General features: G+C 47.2%; 1 pseudogene; it reads left to right on the top strand.

Moving 5' to 3' along the window:
* Positions 1 to 3,572: 3,572 nt before the first annotated feature.
* On the top strand, positions 3,573 to 6,883 carry LOC123126200 (uncharacterized; annotated as a pseudogene).
* The last annotated feature ends 337 nt before the right edge of the window (positions 6,884 to 7,220 follow it).

Raw genomic sequence — 7,220 nt, 5'->3', positions numbered from 1 at the left:
ACTTACTAATGGCGCACCAACTCTAGATGCGCCATTAGTAATCCAGGTTACTAATGGCGCACCTCCTCGTGGTGCGCCATTAGTATGTTTGGACAGGCGCACTAGTTAAAAAAAAACTTTTTATACTAATGGCGCACCCTGGGCCTGGTGCGCCATTACTAGTTACAACTAGTAATGGCGCACCGTGGGCAGGATGCGCCATTAGTATGTTTGGACAGGCGCACTAGTTAAAAAAAAAATTATACTAATGGCGCACCCTGGTCCAGGTGCGCCATTAGTAGTTTCCACTACTAATGGCGCACTGTCTCTGGATGCGCCATTAGTATGTTTGGACAGGCGCACTAGTTAAAAAAAAATTTGATACTAATGGCGCACCCTGGGCCAGGTGCGCCATTAGTAGTTTCAACTACTAATGACGCACTGTGTCTGGATGCGCCATTAGTATGTTTGGACAGACGCACTAGTTAAAAAAAATTTTTTTGATACTAATGGCGCACTCTGGGCTAGGTGCGCCATTAGTAGTTTCATCTCTAATGGCGTATCAAAAGGTGGTACGCCATTAGTATATACTAATGGCGCACGTCTTGTCTGGTGCGCCATTAGTGTCAATCCCATCTATAGCCCTTTTTCTAGTAGTGTAAAGTGGGAGAGACAGACACCCGCTAGCCACCTTATGCATCAAGTGCATGTCAGTCGGTGGAACCTGTCTTACGTAAGAGTACGTGTAAGGTCGGTCCGGGCCGCTTCATCCCACAATGCCGCCGAATCAAGATAAGACTAGTAACGGTAAGCAAATTGAACAATGCATCGCCCACAACTACTTTGTGTTCTACTCGTGCATAGAATCTACGCATAGACCTAGCTCATGATGCCACTGTTGGGTAACGTAGCAATAATTCAAAATTTTCCTACGTGTTACCAAGATCAATCTAGGAGATGCTAGCCACGAGAGAGAGGGAGTGCATCTTCATACCCTTGAAGATCGCTAAGCGGAAGCGTTACAAGAACGCGGTTGATGGAGTCGTACTCGCGGCGATTCAAATCGCGGAAGATCCGATCTAGCGCCGAACGGACGGCGCCTCCGCGTTCAACACACGTACAACCCAGGGGCGTCTCCTCCTTCTTGATCCAGCAAGGGGAGAGAAGTTGAGGGAGAACTCCAGCAGCACGATGACATGGTGGCAATGGAGCACGTGGTTCTCCGGCAGGGCTTCGCCAAGCACTACGAAGGAGGAGGAGATGTATGAGGAGGAAGGGGGCTGTGCCAGGCTAGGGGTGCGGCTGCCCTCTCTCTCCCTCACTATATATAGGGGGAAGGGGGGTGGAGGAGGCGCCCTAGAGTTCCCTAGGGGAGGGCCGGCGGCCACAGGGGAAACCCTAGATGGGTTTGGGCGCCCCCACCCCTCGGAAACTTGCCCCCCAAGCCGGGAGGGGTGGCTGCCCTAGGGGAGGCGCCCCCACCTCTCCACGTTACGTGAGAGGGGTTGGGAGGGGCGCACAACCCCTTAGTGGGCTGGTGTGCCCCCTCCCCTTGGCCCATAAGGCCCCCCAACACTTGTCGGGGCCTCCGAAACCCCTTTCGGACATGCTGGCCATAGCCTGGTACCCCCGGAACAATTCCGGACTCCAATACCCTTCGTCCAATATACCGATCTTCACCTTCGGACCATTCCGGAGCTCCTCGTCATGTCCGGGATCTCATCCGGGACTCCGAACAAACTTCGGCAACCACATACTATTTCCCATAACAACTCTAGCGTCACCGAACCTTAAGTGTGTAGACCCTACGGGTTCGGGAACCATGCAGACATGACCGAGATGTTCTCCGGCCAATAACCAACAGCGGGATCTGGATACCCATGTTGGCTCCCACATGTTCCACGATGATCTCATCGGATGAACCACAATGTCGGGGATTCAATCAATCCCGTATACAATTCTCTTTGTCTATCGGTATGTTACTTGCCCGAGATTCGATCGTCGGTATCCCAATACCTCGTTCAATCTCGTTACCGGCAAGTCTCTTTACTCGTTCCGTAACGCATGATCCCGTGGCTAACTCCTTAGTCACATTGAGCTCACTATGATGATGCATTACCGAGTGGGCCCAGAGACACCTCTCCGTCATACGGAGTGACAAATCCCAGTCTCAATTCGTGCCAACCCAACAGACACTTTCGGAGATACCTGTAGTGCACCTTTATAGCCACCCAGTTACGTTGTGACGTTTGGTACACCCAAAGCATTCCTACGGTATCCGGGAGTTGCACACACTAGTAGAAAAAGGGTCAAATGTCAAGCACATTAGTGTCGGTTTGCTTTTGAGCCGGCACTAATGTGTGCATTAGTGCCGGTTCCAACGGCTAGCCAGCCGCTTTCATTAGTACCGGTTCGTGGTCGACCTTTAGCACCGGTTCGTGCCACGGACCGGTACTAAAGTGAGTGGTGGCAGGATGTTGTCAGTCCGGGGCCCCTCCAGCACCTTTACTACCGGTTCATGGCACGAACCGATGCTAAAGGTCGTCCTACATAAACCCTTCGTCCACCCGAGCTCGCTCTGTTCTTCCCCTTTCCCCTCTCCTCTCTGTTCTTCCCCTCTTCCTCTCGAGCTCATCACACATTTTGCCCAAAATTTGTCAAGATTTGAAGGCCCCCATCCGTTCAAATGATCACAAAGGTTAGCAACTTTGTCCTTTCATCTCTCATTGCTAGATTAGCTCTTGCAATGCTTTGTATAGTGATTAATTTATGAGTTTAGTAATTTGGTAGAAAATATATGTGCTAGTATTTGATTTATATGCAATTTGTGGTCAAAACTAACACTTAGTTTGCATATGTAGGTGTGGTTTACTTAGTGCCTTCTAAATCTCCGTCGTAACCACAGTCGATCGCCCGCACCGTTCCGTCGCCGGCACCACCTTGTGGTGAGCCTCTTGTTCATGAATGTTTTACATTACCAAATTGATGTTTGTGTGATTTGGATATATAGTTACTCGTATAATTATCTTACCCGTACGTTGTTTGTTATACATAGTGCCATGGTTTTGATATCCGTCCCCGTCGGCCCTCGTCCTTGTTATGATTCGGATGTGGTATATTCTCTTTTAAAACTAGTTGTTGCATTTCGTGTTTATGACAAATTATGCCCATCAAGTTGACATAGATATTTTTGTCTAGGAGGTTTGTGAACCGGAAATTCCAACCGACCCTATTGTCGAGAGGTTAAATTTAGTTGAAAGAGAAAACGAGTATTTGAAAGAAAAATTGAAAAGAATTGAGGGGGAGAAGATGGAATTGGAGTTGCATGTTGCCGATGTCGTCGATGATCACAAGATCAAGATGGAGAAAATGCGCTTGAAGATTAGAAAGATTAGAAAATATGCCATTGATAGTGAGGCTTGGTATCATTATGCTGTTGGATCAATTGTTACCTTAGTTGCGATCTTGATCGCATTTGTTGTTGCATTTAAATTCTTTAGTTAGAGAGTTATTTGTTTGTTGCATTTAAGTCTTGTATGAACTTTATGTATGAACTTGTATTAATTTGGTCTATTCGGTGTTGTGTAATGAAGATGAGCCGACAATGGATGTACGATGACCGATGCTCTCCCGAGTTCATTAATGGCGTGCAAACTTTTCTGCTTGCGGCTGAGGCAAACAAGCGGGCGGATGGTTTTATGCCTTGTCCATGTTTAGTCTGTAAGAATGATCACAATTACTCTACGTCAAGAACCATTCACGTCCACCTGTTTAAGTCCGGTTTCATGCCCCACTATAATGTTTGGACCAAGCACGGAGAAAGAGGGGTTATGATGGAAGACAATGAAGAAGAAGAGGACGACGACAGCTATCCTGGCCATGGGTTCCCTGAATACGATGATACAACAATGGGGGAAGAAGCTGAGCTGGCAATGCGGGAAGAAGCTGAAGAAGAGGCATCAGATGAGCCCGCTGATGATCTAGGTCGGGCCATTGCCGATGCAAAGAGAAACTGCGCAAGTGATTTGGAGAAGAAGAAGTTGCAGCGCATGTTAGAGGATCACAAGAAATTGTTGTACCCGAATTGCGAAGCTGACAAGAAAAAGTTGGGCACCACACTGGAATTGCTGCAATGGAAGGCAGAGAATGGTGTATCTGACAAGGGATTTGGAAAGTTGCTGGTAATGATAAAGAATATGCTTCCAAAGGACAACGAATTGCCCGAGAGTACGTACGAAGCAAAGAAGGCTGTCTGCCCTCTAGGGTTAGAGGTGCAGAAGATACATGCATGCCCTAATGACTGCATCCTCTACCGCGGTGAGTACGAGGATTTGAACGCTTGCCCGGTATGCGGTGCATTGCGCTATAAGATCAGGCGCGATGACCCTGGTGATGTCGAGGGCGAGCGCCCCAGGAAGAAGATTCCTGCCAAGGTGATGTGGTATGCTCCTATAATACCACGGTTGAAACGTTTGTTCCAAAACAAAGAGCATGCCAAGGCGATGCGATGGCACAGAGAAGACCGTAAGAAAGACGGAAAGTTGAGAGTACCCGCTGACGGGTCGCAGTGGAGAAAAATTGAGAGAAAGTACGGGAAGGAGTTTGCAGATGACGCAAGGAACGTATGGTTTGGTCTAAGCGCAGATGGCATTAATCCTTTTGGGGAGCAGAGCAGCAACCATAGCACCTGGCCTGTGACTCTATGTTTGTATAACCTTCCTCCTTGGTTGTGCATGAAGCGGAAGTTCATTATGATGCCAGTGCTCATCCAAGGCCCTAAGCAACCCGGCAACGACATTGATGTGTACCTAAGGCCATTAGTTGAAGAACTCTTACAGCTGTGGAATGGAACAGGTGTACGTGCGTGGGATGAGCACATGGGGGAAGAATTTGACCTAAAGGCCTTGCTGTTCGTGACCATCAATGATTGGCCTGCTCTCAGTAACCTTTCAGGACAGACAAACAAGGGATACCGCGCATGCACGCACTGTTTGGATGATACCGACAGTATATATTTGGACAATTGTAGGAAGAATGTGTACCTGGGACATCGTCGATTTCTTCCGAGCAGGCATCCCGTAAGAAAGAAAGGCAAGCATTTCAAAGGTGAGGCGGATCACCGGACGAAGCCTCGCCACCGTACTGGTGCTGATGTACATGATATGGTCAAGGATTTGAAGGTAGTCTTTGGAAAGGGTCCTGGCGGACAACCTGTTCCGAATGACGCTGACGGACGCGCACCCATGTGGAAGAAGAAATCTATATTTTGGGACCTGCCCTATTGGAAAGATCTAGAGGTCCGCTCTGCAATCGACGTGATGCACGTGACGAAGAATCTTTGCGTGACCCTGCTTGGCTTCTTGGGCGTGTATGGGAAGACAAAAGATACACCTGAGGCACGGGAGGACCAGCAACGTATGCATGGAAAAGACGGCATACATCAGGGTCATGCCAGCTACGCTCTTACCAAAGAAGAGAAGGAAATCTTCTTTGAATGCCTGCTCAGTATTAAGGTACCGTCTGGCTTCTCGTCGAATATAAAGGGAATAATAAACATGGCAGAGAAAAAGTTCCAGAACCTAAAGTCTCATGACTGCCACGTGATTATGACGCAACTGCTTCCGGTTGCATTGAGGGGGCTTCTACCGGATAACGTTCGATTAGCCATTGTGAAGCTATGTGCATTCCTCAATGCAATCTCTCAGAAGGTAATCGATCCAGAAATCATACCAAGGTTAGAGAATGATTTGGTGCAATGTCTTGTCAGTTTCGAGTTGGTGTTCCCACCATCCTTCTTCAACATCATGACGCACGTCCTAGTTCACCTATGCGAAGAGATTAACGTTTTGGGTCCTGTATTTCTACACAATATGTTCCCCTTTGAGAGGTTCATGGGAGTCTTAAAGAAATATGTTCATAACCGTGCTAGGCCAGAAGGAAGCATCTCCAAGGGCCATGAAAATGAGGAGGTCATTGAGTTTTGTATTGACTTTATTCCTGACCTTAAGCCGATTGGTGTTCCTGAATCGCGGCATAAGGGCAGACTGGATGGAAAAGGCACGCTAGGAGGGAATCAAAAATATGTATGGACGGACATTCTCTCACTGAAGCACACTACACAGTTATACAGAATTCCGCCTTGGTGGCTCCGTATATGGACGAACACAAGAATTTTCTACGCTCCAAACACCCGGAGCGGTCTGATGACTGGATTACACGTGAACAAACCAGGAGTTTCGCCGGCTGGTTGCAGACACGTACCATGCATGACGCCTCTATTGAAGATGACCTGTACTCGCTGTCCCAGTTACCATCTTCGAATATAATGACTTTCAAAGGGTACGAGATAAATGGTAATACATTTTACACGATCGCCCAAGATAAGAAGAGCACCAACCAAAACAGTGGTGTCCGCTTTGATGCAACAACCAAGACGGGAAAGGAAACATATTATGGTTACATAGAGGAGATATGGGAACTTGACTATGGACGTGGTTTGAAGGTCCCTTTGTTTCGGTGCAAATGGGTCAATATGACACGATATGGGGTAACGGAAGACCCGCAGTATGGAATGACAACAGTGGATCTCAACAATCTTGCGTATGCAGACGAACCATTCGTCCTAGCTAATGATGTGGCACAGGTTTTCTATGTGAAGGATATGTCTACCAAGCCGAGAAAAAGAAAAGATAAGGAAGCGAATGCATCATACGATGAGCCAAAGCGCCACATAGTTCTTTCTGGGAAGAGAAACATCGTGGGAGTGGATGACAAGACAGACATGTCAGAAGATTATGAAAAGTTTGATGAAATTGCTCCATTCACAGTGAATATTGACCCGAGCATCCAGTTAAATGATGAAGATTTTCCATGGCTACGGCGCAAAGGGACATACGCGAAGAAAAAGTTTCACACCCAAAGATCTGGGATGTGATCGGCTTCACTATCATCACTTTCTTCTGTGTTTCACACCCAGGAGGGAATCTCTGTAATAGTTAGGGTAGTTATGTGTTTTGGCATTTGAAACGCGAAGAAATTTTATGTGCAAACAAATTCTTTCATGCATTTACTGATTTTTTCAGCTAAATGACCCTGAAATTGAAAAGCATTTCAAATGAACTCAGAAAAGGTTGAAAGTTGGCATGGTATCATAATTTCACCCACATAGCATGTGCAAAAAAGTAGAGAGGGTTACCGCAAAAACTGGATGCACTTCGTGTATAAAATGGACAATCTCTTTC

This window comes from Triticum aestivum, chromosome 5D, assembly GCF_018294505.1.
Source record: "Triticum aestivum cultivar Chinese Spring chromosome 5D, IWGSC CS RefSeq v2.1, whole genome shotgun sequence".
Taxonomy (NCBI): Eukaryota; Viridiplantae; Streptophyta; class Magnoliopsida; order Poales; family Poaceae; genus Triticum; species Triticum aestivum.
The sequence above is the reverse complement of the archived record's forward strand: the minus strand, read 5'-3'. Positions and strand labels throughout refer to the sequence as shown.